The following is a 14,824-nucleotide window of genomic DNA, read 5'->3' on the forward strand; positions in this document are numbered from 1 at the left end:
ATCCACTCATTATGCTGCTACGGGCCTGATGACATAGATTTCATTGCTGAGTGATATTGCATTGTACGTAAGTACCACAACTTCTTTGTCCATTTTTCACTTTCTGCGATATTGAACTTGTACCGTAAACTAGGTTCTTGTAAACAGAGCCATCCCAAACTTTGGGGTGGCTGTGTCTTTTTGATTTTAATTTCCCTAAGCTATAGGACCATAAGTGGAAGTGCCCTAGGCTCTGTTGCTTTGTTTTTTAGATGTTTCAGGAAACACCATACACTTCTCCTGAGTGGCTGTTGGCAATTTACATCCCGCCCATCAGCATAACAAGGCTCCCAGTTCTCCATGGCCTGTCCTGCCTTTCTGGATTTTACACTTTTTTCAGATGGCCCTTTTGACCGGGGGGAAGGGAGACTTCATTTTAGTGCAGATTTCCTTTGCAGGCTTGCTTGGTTGGCCAAAAAGTGCGTATGCGTTATTTCCTGAATATATTCAGGAAAAAACGCATACGCCCTTTTTGGCCAAGTGCATCATTGTCGACGTTCTACCTCTTTTCCTATGCTTTAAATGCAATTCCAGTCTACCTCCTGAAATCGGTTTCCTGAAATTCTGCCCCGCTTTCAAGTTCTCTTGGCTGCCTTACTTCAGTATATTTTTGGACGATAGCTGTCATTTATAACTCTGCAGGTTTGTGAATTACAGTGCCCCTGAGCTCCTTTCTTCAACTCGCTTTATTGGAAGCTGTCCGCAACACCACAGGATTGCTTCAAGCCCTAATCTGTTTCCGGCACGGCACGCTGAGCCTTTGGTTAATTCCTCTTCCTGGTGGGAAATGAGAGTTAAATTTGCCCGTCCAGACACCTCCAGCTAGTCTCTCATTTGTTCTCCCTATTCCTGTCCATCTTCCGCAGAAATTGCAAACTGGGCCAAAGAGGAGGTTAAAGGCACTGACTCTCCAAGTCGGGAGAGTGTTAGTAAAGCGTCTGCAATGTTGCTCCCGAGTACCAGGGGATTTAAACTGAGACATATTGGAACACGTCTCCCGATCATATGGTTGATCATACTCTGGGTTCCACATGCATGTTTTAGCTGAAGGAAGAATGCCTTAAACCTGGAGAGTTGAGACCTGTGGAATGGGTACCATGCAATATGACTTCAAAGGGTCTTCATTTGGTCAGCAAAGCTCTCCAATCCTATCACTGCTGCGTTTATGCCCCTGTACACACGTTTGATTTTCTTTTGGAGACATAGCAATCCATAGGTTTTAAGATACTTACAAGTCAGCTACATTCTTAGGCGTTTATTATGGGGTGTTGAGTCCATTTCGTTGAGCAAGGAGTAGCTCTTGTCTATTACATGTTTGGCTTAAGGAACCTTATCTGTCCTCATTTCAATCTCTGGTTTTATGCAGCACCCCAATTTACCTTTCCCCTTAAGCAAGCATAAGTTGTTTTCTAAATTTGAGACCCTGTTCTGTTTTGTAATCCAGTTCCTGTGTAGCCAAGTTTACATTCCGTGTATTAGTGATATCTTATGATGTTTCTTTTTCTGTGTGACATATTTCAGTTAGAATCATCATACCTGAATCCACTCATTATGCTGTTACGGGCCTGATGACATAGATTTCATTGCTGAGTGATATTGCATTGTACGTAATTACCACAACTTCTTTGTCCATTTTTCACTTTCTGCTATATTGGACTTGTACCGTAAATGAGGTTCTTGTAAACAGAGCCATCCCAAATTTTGGGGTAGCTGTGTCTTTTTGATTTCAATTTCCCTAAGCTATAGGACCATAAGTGGAAGTGCCTTAGGCTCTGTTGCTTTGTTTTTTAGATGTTTCAGGAAACACCATACACTTCTCCCCAGTGGCTGTTGGCAATTTACATCCGGCCCATCAGCATAACAAGTCTCCCAGTTCTCCATGGCCTGTCCTGCCTTTCTGGATTTTACACTTTTTTCAGATGGCCCTTTTGACCGGGGGAAAGTGAGATTTCATTGTAGTGCAGATTTCCTTTTCAAGCTTGCTTGGTTGGCCAAAAAGTTCGTAGACGTTTTTTCCTGAATACATTCAGGAAAAAACGCATACGCCCTTTTTTGCCAAGTGTATCATTGTCGACGTTCTGCCTCTTTTCCTATGCTTTAAATGCAATTCCAGTCTACCTCCTGAAATCGGTTTCCTGAAATTCTGCCGTGCTTTCAAGTCGTCTTGGCAGGCTTACTTCAGTATATTTTTGGACGATAGCTGTCATTTATAACTCTGCAGGTTTGTGAATTACAGTGCCCCTGAGCTCCTTTTTTCAACTCGCTTTCTTGTGAGATGGCCACAACACCGCAGGATTGCTTCAGGCCCTAATCTGGTTCCGGCACGGCACACTGAGCCTTTGGTTAATTCCTCTTCCTGGTGGGAAATGAGAGTTAATTTTGCCCGTCCAGACACCTCCAGCTGGTCTCTCATTGGTTCTCCCTATTCCTGTTCATCTTCCGCAGAAATTGCAAACTGGGCCAAACAGGAGGTTAAAGGCATTGACTCTCCAAGTCGGGAGCGTGTTAGTAAAGCCTCTGGAATGTTGCACCCGAGTACCAGGGAACGAGAACTGAGACATATTGGAACACGTCTCCCGATCACATGGTGGATCATACTCTGGGTTCCACATGCATGTTTTAGCTGAAGGAAGAATCCCTTAAACCTGGAGAGTTGAGACCCGTGGAATGGGTACCATGCAATATGACTTCAAAGGGTCTTCATTGGCTCACCGAATGTCTCCAATCCTATGACTGCTGCGTTTATGCCCCTGTACACATGCTTGATTCTCTTTCGGAGACATAGCAATCCATAGGTTTTAAGATACTTACTAGTCAGGTACATTCTTAGGCATTTAATAGGGGGTGTTGAGTCCATTTCCTTGAGCAAGGAGTAGCTCTTGTCTATTACATGTTTGGCTTAAGGAACTTTATCTGTGCTCATGTCAATCTCTGGTTTTATGCAGCACCCCAACTCACCTTTCGTCTTAAGCAAGCATAAGTTGGTTTTCTAAATTTGAGACCCTGTTCTGTTTTGTAATTGAGTTCCTGTGTAGCCAAGTTTACATTCAGTGTATTAGTGATATCTTATGATGTTTCTTTTTCTGTGTGACTTATTTCAGTTAGAATCATCATACCTGAATCCACTCATTATGCTGCTACGGGCCTGATGACATAGATTTCATTGCTGAGTGATATTGCATTGTACGTAAGTACCACAACTTCTTTGTCCATTTTTCACTTTCTGCGATATTGAACTTGTACCGTAAACTAGGTTCTTGTAAACAGAGCCATCCAAAACTTTGGAGTGGCTGTGTCTTTTTGATTTTAATTTCCCTAAGCTATAGGACCATAAGTGGAAGTGCCCTAGGCTCTGTTGCTTTGTTTTTTAGATGTTTCAGGAAACACCATACACTTCTCCAGAGTGGCTGTTGGCAACTTACATCCCGCCCATCAGCATAACAAGGCTCCCAGTTCTCCATGGCCTGTCCTGCCTTTCTGGATTTTACACTTTTTTCAGATGGCCCTTTTGACCCGGGGGAAGTGAGACTTCATTGTAGTGCAGATTTCCTTTGCAGGCTTGCTTGGTTGGCCAAAAAGGGCGTATGCGTTTTTTCCTGAATATATTCAGGAAAAAACGCATACGCCCTTTTTGGCCAAGTGCATCATTGTGGACGTTCTGCCTCTTTTCCTATGCTTTAAATGCAATTCCAGTCCACCTCCTGAAATTTTTTTCCTGCAATTCTGCCCCGCTTTCAAGTCCTCTTGGCAGCCTTACTTCAGTATATTTTTGGACGATAGCTGTCATTTATAACTCTGCAGGTTTGTGAATTACAGTGCCCCTGAGCTCCTTTCTTCAACTCGCTTTCTTGTGAGCTGGCCGCAACACCGCAGGATTGCTTCAGGCCCTAATCTAGTTCCACCACGGCACGCTGAGCCTTTGGTTAATTCCTCTTCCTGGTGGGAAATGAGAGTTAAATTTGCCCGTCCAGACACCTCCAGCTAGTCTCTCATTGGTTCTCCATATTCCTGTTCATCTTCCGCAGAAATTGCAAACTGGGCCAAACAGGAGGTTAAAGGCACTGATTCTCCAAGTCGGGAGAGTGTTAATAAAGCGTCTGGAATGTTGCACCCGAATACCAGGGGACGAGAACTGAGACATATTTCAACACGTCTCCCGATCACACGGTTGATCATACTCTGGGTTCCACATGCATGTTTTAGCTGAAGGAAGAATCCCTTAAACCTGGAGAGTTGAGACCCGTGGAATGGGTACCATGCAATATGACATCAAAGGGTCTTCATTTGCTCACCGAACCTCTCCAATCCTATCACTGCTGCGTTTATGCCCCTGCACACATGCTTGATTCTCTTTCAGATACATAGCAATCCATAGGTTTTCAGATACTTACTTGTTAGGTACATTCTTAGGTGTTTAATATGGGGTGTTGAGTCCATTTCGTTGAGCAAGGAGTAGCTCTTGTCTATTCCATATTTGGCTTAAGGAACTTTATCTGTGCTCATTTCAATCTCTGGTTTTATGCAGCACCCCAACTCACCTTTCCCCTTAAGCAAGCATAAGTTGGTTTTCTAAATTTGAGACCCTCTTCGTCTTTGTAAACCAGTTCCTGTGTAGCCAAGTTTACATTCCGTGTATTAGTGATATCTTATGATGTTTCTTTTTCTGTGTGACTTATTTCAGTTAGAATCATCATACCTGAATCCACTCATTATGCTGCTATGGGCCTGATGACATAGATTTCATTGCTGAGTGATATTGCATTGTACATAAGTACCACAACTTCTTTATCCATTTTTCGCTTTCTGCGATATTGAACTTGTACCGTAAATGACGTTATTGTAAACAGAGCTATCCCAAACTTTGGGGTGGCTGTGTCTTTTTGATTTTAATTTCCCTAAGCTATAGGACCATAAGTGGAAGTGCCTTAGGCTCTGTTGCTTTGTTTTTTAGATGTTTAAGGAAACACCATACACTTTTCCCCAGTGGCTGTTGGCAATTTACATCCGGCCCATCAGCATAACAAGTCTCCCAGTTCTCCATGGCCTGTCCTGCCTTTCTGGATTTTACACTTTTTTCAGATGGCCCTTTTGACCGGGGGAAAGTGAGATTTCATTGTAGTGCAGATTTCCTTTTCAAGCTCGCTTGGTTGGCCAAAAAGTTCGTAGACGTTTTTTCCTGAATACATTCAGGAAAAAACGCATACGCCCTTTTTTGCCAAGTGTATCATTGTCGACGTTCTGCCTCTTTTCCTATGCTTTAAATGCAATTCCAGTCTACCTCCTGAAATCGGTTTCCTGAAATTCTGCCGTGCTTTCAAGTCGTCTTGGCAGGCTTACTTCAGTATATTTTTGGACGATAGCTGTCATTTATAACTCTGCAGGTTTGTGAATTACAGTGCCCCTGAGCTCCTTTTTTCAACTCGCTTTCTTGTGAGATGGCCACAACACCGCAGGATTGCTTCAGGCCCTAATCTGGTTCCGGCACGGCACACTGAGCCTTTGGTTAATTCCTCTTCCTGGTGGGAAATGAGAGTTAATTTTGCCCGTCCAGACACCTCCAGCTGGTCTCTCATTGGTTCTCCCTATTCCTGTTCATCTTCCGCAGAAATTGCAAACTGGGCCAAACAGGAGGTTAAAGGCACTGACTCTCCAAGTCGGGAGCGTGTTAGTAAAGCCTCTGGAATGTTGCACCCGAGTACCAGGGAACGAGAACTGAGACATATTGGAACACGTCTCCCGATCACACGGTGGATCATACTCTGGGTTCCACATGCATGTTTTAGCTGAAGGAAGAATCCCTTAAACCTGGAGAGTTGAGACCCGTGGAATGGGTACCATGCAATATGACTTCAAAGGGTCTTCATTGGCTCACCGAATGTCTCCAATCCTATGACTGCTGCGTTTATGCCCCTGTAAACATGCTTGATTCTCTTTCGGAGACATAGCAATCCATAGGTTTTAAGATACTTACTAGTCAGGTACATTCTTAGGCATTTAATAGGGGGTGTTGAGTCCATTTCCTTGAGCAAGGTGTAGCTCTTGTCTATTACATGTTTGGCTTAAGGAACTTTATCTGTGCTCATGTCAATCTCTGGTTTTATGCAGCACCCCAACTCACCTTTCCTCTTAAGCAAGCATAAGTTGGTTTTCTAAATTTGAGACCCTGTTCTGTTTTGTAATTGAGTTCCTGTGTAACCAAGTTTACATTCAGTGTATTAGTGATATCTTATGATGTTTCTTTTTCTGTGTGACTTATTTCAGTTAGAATCATCATACCTGAATCCACTCATTATGCTGCTACGGGCCTGATGACATAGATTTCATTGCTGAGTGATATTGCATTGTACGTAAGTACCACAACTTCTTTGTCCATTTTTCACTTTCTGCGATATTGAACTTGTACCGTAAACTAGGTTCTTGTAAACAGAGCCGTCCCAAACTTTGGGGTGGCTGTGTCTTTTTGATTTTAATTTCCCTAAGCTATAGGACCATAAGTGGAATTGACCTAGGCTCTGTTGCTTTGTCTTTTAGATGTTTCAGGAAACACCATACACTTCTCCCGAGTGGCTGTTGGGAATTTATATCCTGCCCATCAGCTTACAAGGCTCCCAGTTCTCCATGGCCTGTCCTGCCTTTCTGGATTTTACACTTTTTTCAGATGGCCCTTTTGATCGGGGGGAAGTGAGACTTCATTGTAGTGCAGATTTCCTTTGCAAGTTTGCTTGGTTGGCCAAAAAGTGCGTATGCGTTTTTTTCCTGAATATAATCAGGAAAAAACGCATACGCCCTTTTTGGCCAAGTGCCTCATTGTCGACGTTCTGCCTCTTTTCCTATGCTTTAAATGCAATTCCAGTCTACGTCCTGAAATCGGTTTCCTGCAATTCTGTCCCGCTTTCAAGTCCTCTTGGCAGCCTTAGTTCAGTATATTTTTGGACGAGAGCTGTCATTTATAACTCTGCAAGTTTGTGAATGACAGTGCCCCTGAGCTCCTTTCTTCAACTCGCTTTCTTGTGAGCTGGCCGCAACACTGCAGGATTGCTTCACGCCCTAATCTGGTTCCGGCACGGCACGCTGAGCCTTTGGTTAATTCCTCTTCCTGGTGGGAAATGAGAGTTAAATTTGCCCGTCCAGACACCTCCAGCTAGTCTCTCATTGGTTCTCCCTATTCCTGTTCATCTTCCGCAGAAATTGCAAACTGGGCCAAACAGGAGGTTAAAGGCACTGACTCTCCAAGTCGGGAGAGTGTTAGTAAAGCATCTGGAATGTTGCACCCGAGTACCAGGGGACGAGAACTGAGACATATTTCAACACGTCTCCCGATCACACGGTTGATCATACTCTGGGTTCCACATGCATGTTTTAGCTGAAGGAAGAATCCCTTAAACCTGGAGAGTTGAGACCCGTGGAATGGGTACCATGCAATATGACTTCAAAGGGTCATCATTTGTTCACCGAACCTCTCCAATCCTATCACTGCTGCGTTTATGCCCCTGTACACATGCTTGATTCTCTTTCGGAGACATAGCAATCCATAGGTTTTAAGATACTTACTAGTCAGGTACATTCTTAGGCGTTTAATATGGGGTGTTGAGTCCATTTCGTTGAGCAAGGAGTAGCTCTTGTCTATTACATATTTGGCTTAAGGAACTTTATCTGTGCTCATTTCAATCTCTGGTTTTATGCAGCACCACAACTCACCTTTCCCCTTAAGCAAGCATAAGTTGGTTTTCTAAATTTGAGACCCTGTTCTGTTTGTAATCCAGTTCCTGTGTAGCCAAGTTTACATTCCGTGTATTGGTGATATCTTATGATGTTTCTTTTTCTGTGTGACTTATTTCATTTAGAATCATCATACCTGAATCCACTCATTGTGCTGCTACGGCCCTGATGACATAGATTTCATTGCTGAGTGATATTGCATTGTACGTAAGTACCACAACTTCTTTGTCCATTTTTCGCTTTCTGCGATATTGAACTTGTACCGTAAACGAGGTTCTTGTAAACAGAGCCATCCCAAACTTTGGGGTGGCTGTGTCTATTTGATTTTAATTTCCCTAAGCTATAGGACCATACGTGGAAGTGCCATTGGCTCTGTTGCTTTGTTTTTTAGATGTTTCAGGAAACACCATACACTTCTCCAGAGTGGCTGTTGGCAATTTTCATCCCGCCCATCAGCATAACAAGTCTCCCAGTTCTCCATGGCCTGTCCTGCCTTTCTGGATTTTACACTTTTTTCAGATGGCCCTTTTGACCAGGGGAAAGTGAGATTTCATTGTAGTGCAGATTTCCTTTTCAAGCTTGCTTGGTTGGCCAAAAAGTTCGTAGACGTTTTTTCCTGAATACATTCAGGAAAAAACGCATACGCCCTTTTTTGCCAAGTGTATCATTGTCGACGTTCTGCCTCTTTTCCTATGCTTTAAATGCAATTCCAGTCTACCTCCTGAAATCGGTTTCCTGAAATTCTGCCGTGCTTTCAAGTCGTCTTGGCAGGCTTACTTCAGTATATTTTTGGACGATAGCTGTCATTTATAACTCTGCAGGTTTGTGAATTACAGTGCCCCTGAGCTCCTTTTTTCAACTCGCTTTCTTGTGAGATGGCCACAACACCGCAGGATTGCTTCAGGCCCTAATCTGGTTCCGGCACGGCACACTGAGCCTTTGGTTAATTCCTCTTCCTGGTGGGAAATGAGAGTTAATTTTGCCCGTCCAGACACCTCCAGCTGGTCTCTCATTGGTTCTCCCTATTCCTGTTCATCTTCCGCAGAAATTGCAAACTGGGCCAAACAGGAGGTTAAAGGCACTGACTCTCCAAGTCGGGAGCGTGTTAGTAAAGCCTCTGGAATGTTGCACCCGAGTACCAGGGAACGAGAACTGAGACATATTGGAACACGTCTCCCGATCACACGGTGGATCATACTCTGGGTTCCACATGCATGTTTTAGCTGAAGGAAGAATCCCTTAAACCTGGAGAGTTGAGACCCGTGGAATGGGTACCATGCAATATGACTTCAAAGGGTCTTCATTGGCTCACCGAATGTCTCCAATCCTATGACTGCTGCGTTTATGCCCCTGTACACATGCTTGATTCTCTTTCGGAGACATAGCAATCCATAGGTTTTAAGATACTTACTAGTCAGGTACATTCTTAGGCATTTAATAGGGGGTGATGAGTCCATTTCCTTGAGCAAGGTGTAGCTCTTGTCTATTACATGTTTGGCTTAAGGAACTTTATCTGTGCTCATGTCAATCTCTGGTTTTATGCAGCACCCCAACTCACCTTTCCTCTTAAGCAAGCATAAGTTGGTTTTCTAAATTTGAGACCCTGTTCTGTTTTGTAATTGAGTTCCTGTGTAGCCAAGTTTACATTCAGTGTATTAGTGATATCTTATGATGTTTCTTTTTCTGTGTGACTTATTTCAGTTAGAATCATCATACCTGAATCCACTCATTATGCTGCTACGGGCCTGATGACATAGATTTCATTGCTGAGTGATATTGCATTGTACGTAAGTACCACAACTTCTTTGTCCATTTTTCACTTTCTGCGATATTGAACTTGTACCATAAACGCGGTTCTTGTAAACAGAGTTGTCCCAAACTTTGGGGTGGCTGTGTCTTTTTGATTTTAATTTCCCTAATCTATAGTACCATAAGTAGAAGTGCCCTAGGCTCTGTTGCTTTGTTTTTTACATGTTTCAGGAAACACCATACACTTCTCCCGAGTGGCTGTTGGCAATTTACATCCCGCCCATCAGCATAACAAGGCTCCCAGTTCTCCATGGCCTGTCCTGCCTTTCTGGATTTTACACTTTTTTCAGATGGCCCTTTTGACGGGGGGGAAGTCAGACTTCATTGTAGTGCAGATTTCCTTTGCAGGCTTGCTTGGTTGGCCAAAAAGGGCGTATGCGTTTTTTCCTGAATATATTCAGGAAAAAACGCATACGCCCTTTTTGGCCAAGTGCATCATTGTGGACGTTCTGCCTCTTTTCCTATGCTTTAAATGCAATTCCAGTCTACCTCCTGAAATCGGTTTCCTGCAATTCTGCCTTGCCTCCAATGCCTCTTCATAGCCTTACCTCAATATATTTTTTGAAAATAGTTGGCCTTTATAACTCTGCAGGTTTTTGAATTGCAGTGGCCCTTAGCTCCATTTTTCTGCTCTTATTTTTGTAATCTTGCCTCATAACCACAGGATTCCTTCAGGCCCTATTCTTCTTCTGGGGCACCTTGCTGTGCCTTTGGTTTATTCTTACTGATGTGAAATTAGAGTGACATGTGCCCATTGAAACTGCTACAGCTAGTTTCTCACTGGTTCCCCGTATTCCCATTCATCCTCCGCACTAACTGCAGACTGTGCGATACCAGAACTTAAAGGCATTGACTCTCCATGTGGGGATATTGTTAGTAAAGTGGCTGGAATGTCGATCCGGAGTCCCAGGAGAGGAAAAATGAGGTGCGTTTTAGAAACCTTTCCCGATCATATGGTATACCAGTCGCTGGGTTTCCCAAGCATGGTTTAGCTGTAGGAAGATTCCCTTCAACCTGGAGTTTTGGGACCCTTGGAATGAGTAGCATGAAGTATTGCATTAAACTTTTGGCAGTTGCTCACCAAAGCTCACCAATCCTCTCAGCCCCAAGTGTGCAGCCTTATGTCTTATCCAGCTGTGGGTTTATATGTGGTTAATCCAGGTTGCATCACAGCCCCTGAGCAAATTTTGTAAGAATTTTTCTCTCTTTCATTGTTTCTGCATTTTGTTTTTAAAATTTATTTCTATAATGGGGTTTAGCTCATTTTCACTGCTGTGTTTGTGCCGCTCTGCACACACTTGATTCCCTTATGGAGATATATCAATACATGGGTTTTAAAATTCTTATTACTCAGATATATTTCTCTGCGGTGTATAGGGTGTGTTGAGGCCAGTTCATTGAGCAAGGTGTAGATCTTGTCTAATATCTATTTGGTTTATTGAACGGTATCTGTGCTAATTTCAAACTCTGGTTTAATGCATCACCCCACCTCTCCTTTCCCCTTAAGCTGACATAAGTGTGTTTTCTAAATGTGAGACACTGTTCTGTTCTGTAATTCATTTCTTGTGCAGCCATATTTACCCTCCCTCTATAAGTGATATCTTATGATATGTTTCTTTTTCTGTTTGACTTATTTCAAGTAGTATTATCGGACCTAAATCCACTCTTTATCCTTCTACTAGCCTTATTACCTTGATTTCATGGTGAAGAGATATTCCATTGTACATAAGTACCACATCTTCTTTATCCATTGTTCTCTTTCCTGGGATATTTAAGGTGTACTGAAGTTGAGGTTCTTGTAAACAGAGTAGCCCTAAACTGTGGTGTGCTTGTGTCTTGTTGATTTTTAGACTTCCCTAGATATACTCCCATGATTGGAAGTGTCCTATGCTCTGTAGCTCTGTTTTTCAGATGATTTAGGAACCACCATACACTTCTCCAGAGTGGCTCTCGGCAGTTCACACACTGCCCATCAGCGTATAAAGGCTCCCTGTTCTCCATGGCCTGTCCTGCATTTCTGGTTTTTACAATTTTTTAGGATGGCCCTTTTGACCGGTGGGAAATGAGATTTCTTTGTTGTGCACATTTGCATTGCTTGCTTGCTTCGTTGCCCATAAAGTGCGTATGCGTTTTTTCCTGGATATAATCAGGAAAAAACGCATACGCCCTTTTGGGCCAACTGCATCATTGTCGAAATTCTGCCGCTTTTCATGTGCTTTAAAGACGAGTCCAATCTATCTCTTGAAATCTGTTTCTTGCAATTCTGTCTTGCATTCAGATCCTCTTCTTTGCCTTACCTCAACATATTTTTGGACGTTAGTTTTCATTTATAACTCTGCAGGTTTGTGAATTGCAGTGACCCTGAGCTCCAGTTTTTAAGTTGCTCTTTTGTGAGCTGGCCTCAAACCCACAGGATTGCTTCAGGCCCTATTTTGGCTCCGGCGAGGCGGGCTGAGCCTTTTTTCAATTCTTATTCTTAATGGGAAATTAGAGTGATATGTGCCCGTCCAAACCCCTACAACTATTCTCTCATTGGTTCCCCCTCTTCCCGTTCATCCTCCTCACAATTTGCAAAATGTGTGAAACAGAAGTTGAAATGTGCTGATTCTCCAAGTGGGCAGATTCTAAGTAACGTGGCTGGAATGGTGAACAGGAGCACCAGGAGAGGATAAATGAGCTGCATTTTAGACACATCTCCCGATCACATGGTGTACAGTCCTCTGGGTTTTCCATGCATGTTTTAGCTGTAGGAAGATCCCTTGAACCTGCAGATTTGGGACCCATTGAATGGGTACCAGGTAGTATTACTTTAAAGGGTGTGCATTTCCTCACCCAACCTCACATTTCTCTTAGTGCAAACAGTTTCCAGCCTTATGTCTCATCCTGCTGTGGGTCTAGATGTGTTCAATCCATGTTGCATCACCGTCCCTGAGGAAAAGTTGTAAGAGGTTTTCTCTGTCTCTCTGTCGTTTATTTTTTTCAATTTATTACTATATTGGTTACAGCTGATTTTCAAAGCTCTGTTTCTTGCTGCTGTACATCCACTTGATTCACGTACAGAGAGACATCAGTAAATTCTTTTTCAGATTCTTACCAGTCGTATATATTCTTTTCCGGTGACTTGAGTGTGCTGAGTGCAGTTCTTTTAGCTACCGTGTGGGCCTTGTTGATTATCAGTTTGGTATTTGGAATGGTATCTTTGCTAATTTCAACCTCCTGGATGATGCCTCACCCCTCCCCACCTTTCCCGTTTAGCAGCCTTATGCGTGTTTTCTACATATTTGACTATGTTTTTGTTTTGTAATTTATTTCATGTGTAGCCATTTTGGATTCCACCTTTAAGTGATATCTTATGATATGTGTCTTTTTCTTTTTGAATTATGTCACTTAGAAAGATCATACGTAACTCCTCCGGAGTTGTTACAACTGGCCATAGTTCATTGATTTCCAGGCTGAATAATATTCCACTCTACCTAAGTGCCACATCTCTATCCATTTTTTCCCTCCAGAGACATTTAAGTTATATCCTAGTCGAGGATCTTTTAAACAGAGAGGGGGTAAACATTGGGGTGCCTGTGTCCTCTCAATTTTTGTTTTTCCCAAGATATACGCCCATGAGTGCAAGTGCCCTATGCTCTGTAGCTCATTTTTTAGATGCTTTAGTAAACACAATACACTTCTCCAGAATGGCCGTTGGCAATATACATTTCCACTATAAGTCTCACAGGGCTCCCTCTTCTCCTTGCCCTGTCCTGCATTTCTGTTGTTTACGCTTTATGAGGATGGCTCTTCTGACTGATGCGAAGTGATATCTTTTGTAGTATTGACTTCCAGTGCCCACCTGTTTGCTTGGCTAAAAAAGTGTATGCCCTTTTCTTGAATATATACAGAAAAAAACGCATACACCCTTTTTGGCCAACTGCAATGTTGGCAATGTTCAGCTCCTTTTCTTGTGCTTAATGGCGAGTCCTTTCTACCTCCTCAGATCCCTTTCCTGCCATTCTCCCTTGCTTACAAGTCCTTTTCTCTGACTTTCCTCAAGACATTTTTCAGTGATGGATATTTTCAACTCTGCAGTTTCGTGAATTTTACTGCCCCTGAGTTCCATTGTTCAACTTGTGTTTATGGGAACTGGCCACAAAGCAGCGGGATTTCCTCAAGCCCTATACTGTTTCCATGGGCAACCCTAGCCTTTGGTCAGTTCGTCTTCCTGATTGGAAATTAGAGTGACATGTGCCTGTCTGAACACCTAGGACTTGTCTCTCATTGTTCTTCATCCTTCCGCTTCATCCTCTGGACAAATTCCAAACTGTACACAACAGGATGTTGACAGTGCTGACATCTCCAAGTGGGGAGACTGTTAGTAAAGACGCTGGAGGGGTGAACCCGAGCACCAGGAGATGAGGAGATGAGATGCCTTTTCCAAACTCTTCCCGATCAGACGGTATACCATCCTCTGGGTGTGACAGACATGTTTTAGCAGTAGGAAGAGTCCCATTCATGTAAGGAGAACATCAGGGCTTTTTCAAAATCAGTGTCTCCCCGAAACACAAACTGGGGAATTTTTTAAGCTACGGCTACACATATGTTCATTAAGGGCCTTGGGAAGTAGGCAGAGTCCAAACTTTAGATGATTGAAGTCTTCAGGGTCAGAAGCACTCACCACCAGCTTCCCTTAGGTTACACTTTAACTGTCATTGATAGATGATGTCAATAAAAATATCTATTCTTTTTCAGATTATTTCCCCTTATAGCTTATTGCAAAATGTTGAGTGTAGTTCCCTGTGCTATACAGTAGTTCCTTGTTGATGATCTATTTTATACATAGCAGTGTGTATGTGTTAATCCCAAACTGTTAATTTATCCCTCCTCCCACCTTTCCCCTTTGGTAATAATAAATTATAAGATTTTATACTTCTCAGAAATGGGGGAGCTGAAAGAGAGGTATCATTTTCAATGGAAAAGCATTTAAAACAAGATTGAAGCTTTAACCAAGATTATTAGATGTACATCCTTGGAAAGAAATCACTTCGTTTCTCTAATATTGACCTGACAAATAAGACAAACCTTTTCACTGAACTTGCTTATAATAAAGTGATGGAAATATCAAATGGAAGTGTTAGAAACATCTTATTTTACCCGAGCCTTATACACTGTTCTATGTTAACTACAGTTTGGCTCACACATCTGTTCATTGAGGTTACAATAGTCTCAATTTCTGTTACTGATCCTCCAGAGTGGACCCCAACAAGTGTCC

General features: G+C 42.7%; 1 long non-coding RNA gene across 1 annotated transcript in view; it reads left to right on the forward strand.

Moving 5' to 3' along the window:
- The window catches only part of LOC125963369 (uncharacterized), a 207,706-nt gene extending 199,763 nt beyond the window's left edge, over positions 1–7,943 (forward strand). The window contains exon 3 of the long non-coding RNA XR_007475245.1: positions 7,884–7,943. This is a non-coding gene — a long non-coding RNA (uncharacterized LOC125963369). The remainder of the gene's footprint in view (positions 1–7,883) is intronic.
- The last annotated feature ends 6,881 nt before the right edge of the window (positions 7,944–14,824 follow it).

This window comes from Orcinus orca, unplaced genomic scaffold (assembly GCF_937001465.1).
Source record: "Orcinus orca unplaced genomic scaffold, mOrcOrc1.1 scaffold_154, whole genome shotgun sequence".
Taxonomy (NCBI): Eukaryota; Metazoa; Chordata; class Mammalia; order Artiodactyla; family Delphinidae; genus Orcinus; species Orcinus orca.